This window comes from Anomalospiza imberbis, chromosome 2 (genome assembly GCF_031753505.1).
Source record: "Anomalospiza imberbis isolate Cuckoo-Finch-1a 21T00152 chromosome 2, ASM3175350v1, whole genome shotgun sequence".
NCBI classification, from domain to species: domain Eukaryota; kingdom Metazoa; phylum Chordata; class Aves; order Passeriformes; family Viduidae; genus Anomalospiza; species Anomalospiza imberbis.
The window spans coordinates 35,100,404-35,113,255 of NC_089682.1; the positions used below are offsets into that span (position 1 = coordinate 35,100,404).

Below are 12,852 nucleotides of genomic sequence, written 5' to 3' on the forward strand. Positions count from 1 at the left end.
TGAGCCCTGGGCAAAGGGCATCAGCTCCACCCAGAGCTCAGCTACTTCCCCAGCTGTGCTCTGCATTTGAATAACAGCCTCCTGCTGCTCAGAGTGAATTGCCTCTGACTGAGAGACCAGAACTGTGAGGAGGTATGTGGATGACACTGAGAAGTGTTGGCTTTATGGGATTTGACTTGTGCAAAACCAGCTTATGGCTTTGCATACTTGAACAGCAGTGGTGACCTGTCCCACTGCCAAGGCAGCATGCAGCAAAAAGAGCTGTGCCAAGTGTCTCCATCCCTCTTCCCAGTCTGCACTGACCCCAAATGCATCCATGTGTTGTGAGAGGCTCCACTGAAGCAGATGAACAGATATTAACTCACCTGAAAGGGATGTGGTGCAATGTGATGTGGTGTGGGAGGGAGTCCTGAGTTTGAGGATGTCTCTGACTCCTCTGGGGAAGGCATGGCTAGGCTCTGTGGTGCCCCTAAGGGTGGCAGCATCTTGTGCCATGAGAGTGACAGTGGGGGTGAACCTTTGAGTAAAATGCATTCAAAGGTACTGGCTTGTCCCTGCAGTGCTGTGGCAGCAGCACCCTTGATACTCAACCCAATTTCCTCCTCTACTGGTCTCAGCCTGCTGGGTGTCTCACTGGGGTTAGGGTTCTAAATTGGTCATGTGCTCCTCAACTTTTTTGCTGTTTTGAATTTATTCTTTTCTCTTCATAACAGACATGAGGCAAGAAGCAATGTCCAGCAGATGTACTGTGCATCCTTCATGGTCTCCTTGGGACAGCTTCCTCAGAGAAGGGACACCAGTGCTACTTCCAGTTCTATCCCTGTTTTCATGCCTTTGTCCCAGCCTTATGGTGAGTCACAACAGTTAGTTATATTTATGTCTAACAGAGCCAGGTTTTGCATAAGCTGTTTTATTTTTTAGTGAGCGCTCTCATCTGCTCAGGTGATGGCAGCTGGCGCTACCACGATGGGGAGTATCTTCAGCTCGCTTTGCTCTGCCTCTCTTTTCTTGTGTACACTAAAACAATGGCTCTGGCTCCCCACCCCCAGCAGCTTGCTGACCTGGAGACCTCTGGGCATAAACAAAGCGCAGTGTTAGTGGAAAATCGGTGCAGCCCCCAGAAGGTCCTTAGGAAACACGTGAGCCCGGATGGAGCCAGCTGTTCTGTGTGGGAAGGCTAAAGGCTAGCCCAGATGATGCAGAGCAGAAAGGCGAGCCAGAGCTGGAGCACAGTATTTGTCTTGTGGCCGAGAAGATGAGTGGCTTGGGCTGGATGGGGGTCAATGATGCTCGGCTGTGTTTTGTGGAGAGACCTTCAAGGCAAACTGAAAGAGCTGTAGATGTCAGGTCTTGGCAAAAGGACGTTGGAAACCACACAGCCCCAGGAGGCTCATAGGGCAACATGTTGCTGTTTTAACCATTAGCTGAGTCTTTGCACAAGTTTCCTGCCACCTGCAGTTTTATGTTCAGCGGGAAAGGTACAAACCCAGTACACGGGCAGTTGCAATTGCTGTCTGGTATACAGCTTCTCCCTTTGCTTCTGGACTGGCATTGTGGGACAGAAAAGCATTCAGGTTACCCAAGGAGAGAAAATCTCTTCTGTACAGCCTGAGGAGGTGACTCAGATTTGAAAGGTTGTTTTTAACATAATCTTTCTTCTAGGGTCCCGCTTGGCTGTGACTGTGGGTACTGTGAAACACATGTGTTAAGCAGGGTGATTTGTTCGTGCTAACGGGGAGGCCACAGCTTTTTAGCCTCCTTAGGAAATCCAGTTAGGCTCTGCATGAGTGTTTTGGGGGTAATCTGGCTCACACACTGAAAGCCCTCCCTCATACCACTGCCATGGCTCTGAGGCTCAAAGCAGAGGGTGAGGCAGCATCCTCTTTGTGAAGTGAGTTGAAATGGTTCAGCTTTCCTTCAGAAGTTTCTGGGTGACCAGCCATGTTAACACAGCTGCAGCTGTGTCTCCACAGGGATGTTGTTTTTACAAGCTGAAACCAAGAACAATTCCCTCAAAGATGCACCGAGGATAAAAGTGATTATGCGGTAAAGACCAGTGTTGTCGCTTGAGCAGTGCTTTGGCTCAGACCTCTTCCCTCAAAATTGGAGAGCTGTAGGATCAAAGCTTAATTTAGGCTGAAAGGGACCCCCTGGAGGTGATTTAGTCCAATCCCCAATGAACCCCAAATGCAATGAATAGACTGTAAGGCATCATCATGTTTCTGAGTAGAGAAACTTTGAGAATAAATCTTGTCTTATTGGGGTTAAGTGGGACTTTTGTAGTAATATAAGAGGGGCCAGAGGTTTGGCTGGCTGAGGATCACATCCAGACTCTTGTAGGCCCAAGTCATCCTCCAGAACTGTGGTGGTGCTGGTCCAAGCATGATCCCTCAGTTCATTATGAATAATTCTGCTGCCTTCACCACTCTCAGCTATGTCTGTCTGGGACAGTGTGCTCTGTGCCCATCATCATGGTTGTGCTCTTCTGGCTTGGGCTGGATAAATAATGGCCTTTTTGCCCCTCTGCAGTGACTGTGTGGCAGTGCAGTGGAGGAGGCACAAGAGCTGGTTTGACCTCCTGGTGAAAGGGTGGTGGGAATGTGGTGTGTGGGGCAGGCATATATGGACATGGAAGCTGTGAGGAGGCCACCATTGATGTTCCATGGCTTTGCATGGGTGGTGGTTTTGCCTTGCTGTTGCTGCTCCCTTCTCCTGATGGTGTCCTGGCACCTCCCCTCCCACCCTTTTGCAGCCAGGGGAGGAAAGGAGAGTGCTTAGAAACCTGCCTCTTTGCAAAGAAAACGCTCCAGCTAGCTAGAAACAGTTGTGTCCTGTCTGACCCTTGGTAGGAGGTGCATCTCATTGCAGAGAAGGTTAATGCATCTGGCATTTCTGCTCTCTGGATCCCAGAGCACATATTCTTGGAGCCCAAACCCTTCCCCAGACCTCCCAGGTTTCCATGAGTTTGCAACTGTGCTTCCTGCTACTGGTTGGTGTGGACGTATGAAAGGAACAAATGTTAGATGTTATTTAGCACTTCAGTCAGGTCGTGCTGCAGCCAGGAAGCGCCATGGCCTGTAATGGAGAACATATGGGATCCCACACAAACACCCTCACTCGCTCCGTCCTTGTTTCCCTGCCTGTAAAATGGAAATAATAATTCAGTACCTCAGAGAAGAGCAGCGGGCCTTTCTTAATGAATTGGTTTGCATAATGCTCACAGGCTTTCATCCAGGAGGGGTGGCAGGAGAGCGTTGTGTTTTTAGTGGCAGCAGCGTTGCCAGTCTGTCTTCTTCCCTTGCTCCTAGTGGGAAGGAGATGCTGGGTGGCCTGTTTGGATGGCAGGCATTGGAGCACAGTGGCCCCTGACCACACAGGGACCTCTGGGGGCCCTGCTGTACCAGATGGGGACATCGCAGCAGAGTGACCCATGTGTGCCCATCTGCACAGTGGCTACCCCAGAGCCCTTGTGGTAACACTTCTCGGGGCAAGATCAGTCTCACCCAGAGGGGTGTTGGATGGTTTCTCTATCCCTGTAGCCAGCTGTGTCTGCTTCTTAGTGGTTGTGAGGAAAACTGGGTCCCTCCCATGCAGCTGTCCTTGCACATGCGTGCTCTACATCAAATGCTTGCTCCAAGAGATATGAGTAGCATGGAAAAAAAGTAATCTTGGAAGACAGGAATATTTCCCCAGATAGTAACATAAAGTAAAAGCCAAGAATCTCTTTGTTTATTTTTTCCTCTTCCTCCTCCTTTTTTTTTTTATGTGAGAGTTTTTATTTTGCCAAACTTATCTTTATCTTAGAGCCAGTTTTAAAAATTATTTTCCTTTTCCACATTGACCTTTCTGAGGCAGATGAAAGGAACAGCCATTAGAGAAGAGAGCTGGTTAAGCCAAAAACCCCTTCTGCTGTCTCTTTTTCCTCCTCATCCAAGCCACTGTGTCTTTATTTCCTCCATCCTTCACTCCCAGTGTTGATTTCTAGAGAAGGAGATGGGCTTCTTTCTGCTTCCTGGTTGACAGGCTCTAACACATACACACACACACACACACACACAAACACACACACACTTCCTCCCTGTGTTGATATTTCCTTGGTCTCTTTACTCCTGCTGAGTCCAACACACTGATGAAATGAGCTTCAGGTTCAAGACCTTTCAGGAATGAAAGTCTGGGCTCCTGTAACACAGGAAGTTCTCTCCAGTCTTCAGTGGTAGGGGTTGTAAGAAGCCCTCCTGGTGCCCAAATCCACCTGAAAAGCAGGGTGGCTGAGCTGGACTGTGACCAGTGGTGTGTGCATTTGGTCAGAGACTGTGTCTCCCACTATTTCAGCATGGCCTGAAATGCTGGAAGTGTGAGCACTCCACACAGAAATTTCCATAAAACCCCAGCTACTGCTGCTACCTAGCCAGGGAAAAGAAATGTCTGGGAGAGCTTCTGGGGCCAAGAGAGCAAAAGAGGGTCCCCAGCAATGCCCAGGAGGCAAGGATGGGGTCGGCATTGTGGCTGAACTCATCCTGCAACGCTGTGCTGTAGCTGGTGAAAATCTGTCAAAGCTGAGATGCACTGAACAAACCATCTCACCAGTAAATGAAGTGGCATTTTGCCAGAGAAATTTTTGCTCAGCAGAAACCGTGTGGCTGCATCTGATACGGACTCTGTAAATGGCCATTAGACTGTTGCAGATGAGAGTGATATAATTGAATTTAGGGAAAAGGTTTAGAAGGGAGTAAACTTTTTTTTTTTTGCATAGTTTCTGAGAATGACTTTTTTTTTTCTCCTTCAGTTGATAGCTGAAAATGTCAATAGGATGTAGTTAATACCTGGGGACAAAAATAAGAACTAAGGGAGGGCAAATGAGAAGGAAAACTAGAGATGTCCATCTTCACTAGAACTGGGCGTATGTAGCAATAAATGTTCACAAAATGTGCTTGTGAATAAAACATGCAGCCTGTCTTCCTTAGCGATTGTGACCCATTTTATTCCCAAACACTCTGCTGAAAAAGAATTTTCTACCCACAAAGATGTTCACGAAAGCAAGCTATCTTTTGGAGTAATGTGAATAAATATAATTAAATTCTCAGGCTGGTGTTTATTCTCAAAGCCAGGCTGAAGAGCCTTATCAGTTGCATAATAGGCTCGTGGAACAATCCGGCATGATTGCAAATAACTCGTGATGAGGAGGGCATGTCACCTAACCAGAAGCGACTTAGGATGAATTACATGACCAATGGCACAACATAAATGCTGAGTGAGGAGTAGGGTATTTTCAGCAGAAGGGTCTCATCTCAGCCATATGTTAAAATGCCTTCACACAAAGCACTTGTCACAGCCACTGGAGCAGCGAGCCCGCCCGTGAGCAGCCAGGCTGCCGGCTGATAACACAGGGACAGATAGCGGCGCTGAGTTTGTCAGAGGATTTATCTGCAGTGAGCAACTTGATCAGCTTTAATCATATGTGACAGCAATGTGAGGTCTGAAGTTGTGGTCAATCAGTTTGAATTAATCCCTCCATCAATGCCACTGAACTGAAGATCGGGGCAAGTTGGTGTTGTTTTCTCACTTAGCCCATTGCCAGCAGGAATGGCTCTCCCTGCCTGCAGGTGATCCCACCTTTCCTGTGCTGGCCTACATTTCTCTTTGTGAGCCTTCCCTGGCCATGGTATCAGGGGTGGAGATTGAAGTGAACTACTGGTTCACACAGAGTTTGTTCACCCCTGGCTATTGCAAAGTCCTCTCCAGTGGGTTTTTCATTTTTTTTCCATGTGCAGCAGCAAGTTGCATTTCCATACGCCCAAAATGCCTGGGCTTTCCCAGCATCTCCCTGATGGCTATTACACATTAAACTATAATTGCACTGTCAGGGAGTTTTCCTTTCTGATGGTCTGCCAATGCGTTCCTTTTCAAAAAATTATATCTATTGAGGTTAGCAGCTCGGGCAGGAAACAATCCAGACAAATGCAGGCTGCCCCATCTTCGGGCCAATTAATCTGAACCAGATATCCAGTGAGAGGGTGACGGCGGAAATGCTGAATGAGAACTGTGGGGAGCACAGGGCAATTTAGCCAGGCTGTAAACTTGCAATTGAGATGCTTGGCAGCATCAGTCAGTGATTATGGGCTCTGGAGAGGGCACAGGAGGACTCTGCTGCAGTGGGCAAGCGAAGATGGGGTTTACGGGCAGCAACTACAGCGCTGTTGTCCTTCGGGCATGCCAAAGCCAGTTCCATATTGACAAACTACTGAGCATTTCTGGAGGGAAGGCCAGTGAAGTGCTAGGTTGGAATAGCATTCCAGTGGGAATAACCTGTTGGCAAAGTGCAGGAGAGGAGCCTGCATTGCTCAGACCCAGGAAGCAGTTTGCTATGCAGCACAGCACTGGCTAAAGGTGCTTGGTGATGCAGAGAGCACCTGCATGGAGAAATTGATGGAATATTAAGAGCACCTCTTTTAAGGCAGAAACACTTCTAGGGAGCTAGGTGGCTGCCTGGATAGGGCAGTGGGGACTGCAGTGGAGCCCATGGGTAGGGAAGTTGTGAGCAGTTCATTCCTCTGGTCTGGAAACTCAGCAGTATGTACTGACTGGCAATTCCTGGCAACCCCATGGCAGGACAATAAATTAAGAAAACATAGTCTAACTTAAAACGTGGCAAAGCAAAGAGGCAAAGCCATGTATTTAATTTTCTTTCTTCCATCTATGAGGATTTAAGACCTTCTGGCTTAGAAGGAAATGAAAAATTGTTCTGAATGTTTCATTTTGACAATACTGAAATGAAATCTTTTGGCTGCCTGAAGAGTTGCCTGGTCATCCTCCCCCCAATTTTTTAATTTCCTTTTTTTTTTTTTTTTTTTTTTAAATAGCAAAACCTATCCAGGCTGTGACAAGCCCGTGAAGATTTTGGTGCCATCAGCTCTGCATATGTGTCAGAAAAAGCATTGTCAGTTGTATTCAAGTGCAAAGTCAGATGATCAAGGACATGTCATGGGATGGGGGCGTGAATTTCTCCAAGGAGCACCATGAAGTCTGTGATTAGGCTCATAGAATGTTAACCAAGTGGGGAGGAATGTGTATAGGAAAAGTTTGATAGAGAGGTCTAAGAGAAGGAGACTACCCTGAAATAACAATTGCCTTTTCACTACAAGCTGATTTGGAAAAAAAAGAAGGGTTTTTACTCATTCTCTCTCCCTCTATCCTACTCTCCTCTGTTTGATTTGTAGTATAATACAAATAGTGCAATATCTATAAACCCTCTCTCAGTAGTGCCATTCCTGACCCTACATGAGAAAAAAACCTCAAAGTAACAGAAAACCTTAGGCAAAAACGTTCAGGAATGGATAGCATGTGATATTTTGTATAGATTTTAGTCCTTCTAGATGAGTTATATGAAAATGAATTGGATGCAGCAGAGAGGTCAGCAAAAGCTGTTGTTAAAAGGTACTCTCTTTCAAGATACATATAAAACCCTCCATACAGATTCTCTTTATGAAATATACAGCTGAAATGATAGGAGCTGCTATCCAAATTGCAAAGGGTGCACACAGTGGGTCAGGAGAGGTGTGACCACAGGAGAGAGTAACTGAGTGCAAGCACAGGAGGCCACTGCAGAGCACGGGAGGGAGCTGCATCATTCTGTGCAGAAAAGCCACAAAAGTGTCAAAGAAGCAGATAAAGGAGGATGTAAGCAAACATCAAAGAAGGGCTTGTAGCACTGCTTTAGAGAGTTTTAGGGGAAGCAGTCCTGAAAGAGTGACTGGGAAATCTCTTTGTTTCCCTTCTGTTTTAAGGGAAAACAGGCTTTGCCGCTGCTTGCATCCACAGTTCTGCCAAGGAGAGAGGGAAGTGCCCTGCTGCAGGACAGGCAGGCTGTGAGGACACAGCACCAGGCGTGGGGGTTGCTGAGGGGCAGCCAGGGCGCTCGTTTTCTCTCTAATCCCCTGTTCCCCAGTTGCTCAAAATGCTTGTCTTTCAAGCAGTGGTCATTATTCCAGCCTGGGTCTGTGCGGGAAGGAGGCTTTCTCTGGAAAAGAAATGTGGTTTGACCAATTAGGAAGAAAGTAGTGATGTTCTTAGCAGATTTTTGGCCAAAACTCCAGAGAATGAAAGTCTGAAATTAGTCAGGGAAGTAACCTTTGCAATGAAGACCTCTCTCAGCTTATGTCTGCAAAGTTGACTTTTTCTTGAGCACATTTTGATTGCTTTAAAGTCATGTACTGTGTGTGCACTGTACTTTTTTCTGTGGCTTAGCTCTCAAAGTGAGCGTCTGAACAAGGCTTTGCAGTCTGCATGAGTGACTGATTTCCCTGCACAGTGACAAGTCTGGTTAAATGTATCATGGGCTGAGCAAAATGCAGACAGACCCAGAGCCTGACCCCCTGCCAAGGTTAGAGAGGGGCAGAAGACCCTGCACTGAAGCTCCTTGGTGGAGCTCCCAGGGTTGGGGCAACCACAACTTCTCTGGGTGACCTGTTCCAGAGCTTCACCACCCTCACAGTAAAGAACTGCTTTCAATATCTAATGTAAACCTGCCTTTTTTCAGTTTGAATCCATTCCCCCTTGTACATGCTCTTGTACAAAGTTCCTCTCCATCTTTCTTGTGGGGTCCCTTTAGGTATTGGAAGGAAGGATGTGGGGTGGACAAGAGATACAAAAGCCAGAACTCTGGGAGGTGGTGAAATACGAGGGGTATTCTGCTCCTTGGGCAAACAGACATGATGTCCACAGCTACTTCTGGTATGCAGCAGTGCTTCAGAGATATGCAGACCAAAATTCCTACTTTCCTTATGTTTTTCTTTGAAATAGATAATCAACAAAATTAAAACAAGCCTTCCGTTCTTTGCAAACTAGAGATGAAATGTTGATTGCAGCTCCCCACAGACAGCAGTTTTGTGCAGGTGGCCATCACCAGCCCCTGGGCAAGAGGGAGAAGGGTCTCAAGCCCCACAGAGGGATTTCTGGGTATGATAGGGGGGGCTGCCACAATCTCAGCCTGCTCTTGGGCTGTATGCAGAGGCGTGTGGGGAGGGAAGGTGGGTGCCCTCAGTGCCCCCCAAGAACCAGGGCAGGCTGCTTCACATTTTTCCTGCCCAATAAGTCAGCAGAGAAATCCCTACTAGGGCCAGTCTTTCTGGATTTCTTGACCTCTTCCCTTCCACAGCCCACTGCATCCTCCTTCCCCTGTGGGAAGGGGTACAGCATCCTCAGAGGGCTGGGTAGCACCTCAGGACCTGTGGGAGGTCAGCCTGGGGGCCTCTGTCACGTGCTGCAGTCCTGCTCTGGCTGCAGAAGAGAAAGGGTAACGGGAGCAGGCCGTGCCGTGTCTGTCATCCCGTGGGATGGGAAGCTCAGCCTGAACCAAAGGGGCCATTTAGCATTGTGAATTATTGAGTGCTTTGCAATGTGGAGGAGCTGAGTGAGTCAGCTGAGGTCGGGCAACCTGTGCTCCATTTTTAGAAACACGGGCTGACCAGGGACAAAAACACCCCTGCAGCCCAACAAAGCTGCTCTGTGAGGCTGGAGCCCCTTGCAGCCAGGTGGAGATGATGTGGGGGTAGATGGGAGGTGATGCTGGGGGTCTCACTGGTGGCAAAGGGGGAAGGGATGCACTCTCCCTCCAGGGATGGAGAGAGGAGACTGGGCAGTGAGCTGTGAGCACACTGCTGGTGCTTAATATTTATTAATGACTTGGAAAAGTGGGGGAAGCAGTGAAGCAGCAAGTTTTGCAGATGGCATGAAATAATTTAGGATAGAGAAGACTGTGCAGGCACCCAGAGGGACTTACCCAAGGTAAGGGGCAGGTGACCCTCGCTGCTGACACACACGGTGGGGAAGGCTGCCTCAACAGCACTGCTGCCTCTCTGGGTTCTCAATCAACCACAGCTGCCTGGGTGATGGTGGGGGGAGGCTGGGTGTCACCAAACACAGCTCACTGGGAACATCTGCTCAGTCTGCAGCAGCTGGCTGAGAAAAGAACAAAATGGCTGGCTATATAAAGAACAGCATTAAAGAAAAAAAAAAAAGCTATGCTGAAAATACCACCTTTCTGCTGTCTAGGCAGAGCAGGTGAATTATGGACTGGAGACATTCTCTTGTTGCATGAGTAACTGATGAAGAATGTAGAGCAAAATTGAGCAGAGAAAGTGATGGATGCATAAAGGCTGAAAATAGCGACTGTCTTGTTCCACCTGTATCAGGAGAATTGAGGTGAAGTGTTTGAAAAACAAAGACAAATCAGTTTATCCCCCTAAATGAGCCACAATCAAAGAGACATCCATGGACACTGATGGCCAAAATGGCTAATGTGGGCAAAAGGATGAATTCTTTTCTGCTGTGTAGCATCAGCCTGGGGGATGAGAGTGCAAGATACATTGTGCACACCAAGAGTCCAGCATGATTCAGGGTAGGGCTGTACATGTAGGTGAATCACAAACATTCCTGTTTTGTGCTGGGGTCAGGATTTGGCAGGGCAGGTTGACTGGGCTGTAGCTCCAGAGGGTTGCCCTCAAGGCTTCCTGCAGCTCTTCCCTGAGGCATGGCAGTGGTCACAGTGCAAAGGTGATGCTGAGCTGGGAGGGAAGGTGAGTGGTCCCCCCAGCAGGGTGAAACCATCAGCCAGCATGTGGGACCCATCTGATTTCTTCACATAAGAGGGCTGAGGTGCTGGGCTGTGCCACCCAGCAGTGGGGGAAAGAGGCAGAGGAGATTTGGGTTTACATTGAAATGTCTGCTAATTCTTACCTCTCCACCTATTCATTGGCACCCAGGACTGAGGTTTGGTCTTCCACCTGCACATGGGGTGCAGAATCTCTTTGCTCCATAGTTTTTGCTGCTTAGTGCCATTGTCTGCAAGATAAAGGCAATGTACAAAAGTTGTGCCTTGGCAGCTAATGGGGTAAAAGGTGGAAGGTGGAAATAGCTTGTCTCAGAGACATACATGTTCATACTGCTGGAAAGGAGCTGCTTCTCCCCTAGGATCTTAAAGCAGTGGGACTGTAAACAGCATTTGGTCTCTTGCACAGGTTGTCTTCACTCCTCCAGAGCAAGGCAGGGGGAGTCATCTCTCATCATGGACACTCGTGGCACCACTCGGTAAAATCCTTCCAGGGTGGTTAGCTAAATCGCTCAAGCAAGACAAGCCTCTGCCTCTGATACAGTTAGGAAATGTGACCTAGTTAAGCCCAGACGTTTTTGAGTGCGATGAAATGGAAGTGACTTGTGCTCGCTGAAAATTGACACCAGAAATAGAGCGCTTGCTGCTCGCCCGGCCAGCGAAGCACCGAGCCCACACCGTGTTTGGTGGGTCCTGCACGAGGCAGGACCCTGCCACAGCAACCCTGTCCTTCTCCGCACTGTGACAGTCCCACCGGGCACCAGGGATCCCCGCAGCCCCGGCCATTCCCCCTCTGCGCCTCGCTCTCCTCCATGAAATCCAATTAAAGGGTGAAATGAATTTTGGAGTCACTGCTACAGGCTGTGCATGTCTGTGCATGGAGGAGGGGGTGGAAAAGGCCTGTCTGCCGGTGCTGGAGCAGCAGAGAGCTGGCTCTGGTCTCGTTTTAAGCCCAGCCCCACTGAAAAGCTGCTGCTGCAGCTGCAAGGGAACTATAAACGTACCATGCAGTAACGTTATCGCTTTGATGGATGCTGGAGAGGGTTTGAATGCCTTTTTTTTTTCTTTTATGGTGTGGCCTTGTACCTTTGCAGCTTCCCTTGCTGTAACATGCCGGTTTCTTTTGTAACTCAAATACTGCCCCCTCCTCTCTTTTAAATGACATAATACCTTCGTTTGCTGCCCCTTTCCTGGAGGAAAAAAGAATTGCTTTACTATTTGGGGAAAAAAAAAAGCCTTTGTCCTATCCTCTTGCTGTGCCTAGAGCAAGTTTGTCTCTCTAACACAGACTGGCACAGAGGTGTCCAGAAAGGAACACCAGTGCACGCAGTCCAAGTGCCTGGAGCTCCTCTCTTGAAGAGGAACTGGCCTTGTGGGGACTGCAGGCTCCTTGGGAGGGAAAACAAACTTCTTGGTGCTGAAAGTCATTGGTTTTGGCATTTTCTTTCTCAGAAACAGTTTCCTTTTTGACAGAGCTACGCTTGGGGCAGTCCACTCAAATGCACTGCTGATGTCTTGGACCCTCCAAGGGGCTGACATGAGAGTTTTAGGAGTGCACCACAATGATGTGACCTCAATTTGCCATTTTAGAAGGGTTCTGCAAATGGCTGGACGGGCTGATGCAATGGATCCTTTCCCAGAAGGTTCCCCTCCACCCTCCCTCCAGCTTTCCTCCATCCCACCCTTTCTCCCCTGTGTTTTCCCCTCTGCACCCTCAGGCTGTGGAGTTCACTCCTGCCAATTCAGACAGAGTCCAAAAGCACAGAGGGGATTGCAAAGCCATCAGGTTCAGAGGAGAAAACTCCCTGAAGACTGTGAACGTTGCAGGCACAGCCTCTGGCTCGGGGAGTTGCTACGCTGTGGAGTGCCAGAGGCTGGGAGGGTCCTCTGGGGAAAGTCACGCTCCACGCCTTGTGGCTTTTCTGCACTTTTTCCCTGGACATCTGCTCCTGGCCACTGCTGCAGACAGTGTACCAAGCTGGATGCCCACCAGTCTGGTGAGGGGCGCTCCTTATTACACCCTACACTTCTGAAGTTCTCTGATTTTGTTTGTCCTCCTTATTCCATCTCTCTGGCTGTTTCCCTGATAGGAAGACTTCTTCTCTTTCCCACTTGGCTCTGGCCCTGTTCTCATCTTAGACAGTTTGTTTCAACGCTCAGGCCTTGCTTGGCTTCAGCTGTGGGTGACTCATTCCCTGTGCCTTGCCTCAGTCCCACCTCTTGGCTGTCTCTTGGACATCTGCTGT

At 48.5% G+C, this 12,852-nt stretch overlaps 1 long non-coding RNA gene across 1 annotated transcript in view; it reads left to right on the plus strand.

The window, feature by feature from the left end:
• Positions 1-694: 694 nt before the first annotated feature.
• The window catches only part of LOC137468658 (uncharacterized), a 32,477-nt gene continuing 20,319 nt past the window's right edge, over positions 695-12,852 (plus strand). The window contains exon 1 of the long non-coding RNA XR_010996087.1: positions 695-850. This is a non-coding gene — a long non-coding RNA (uncharacterized lncRNA). The remainder of the gene's footprint in view (positions 851-12,852) is intronic.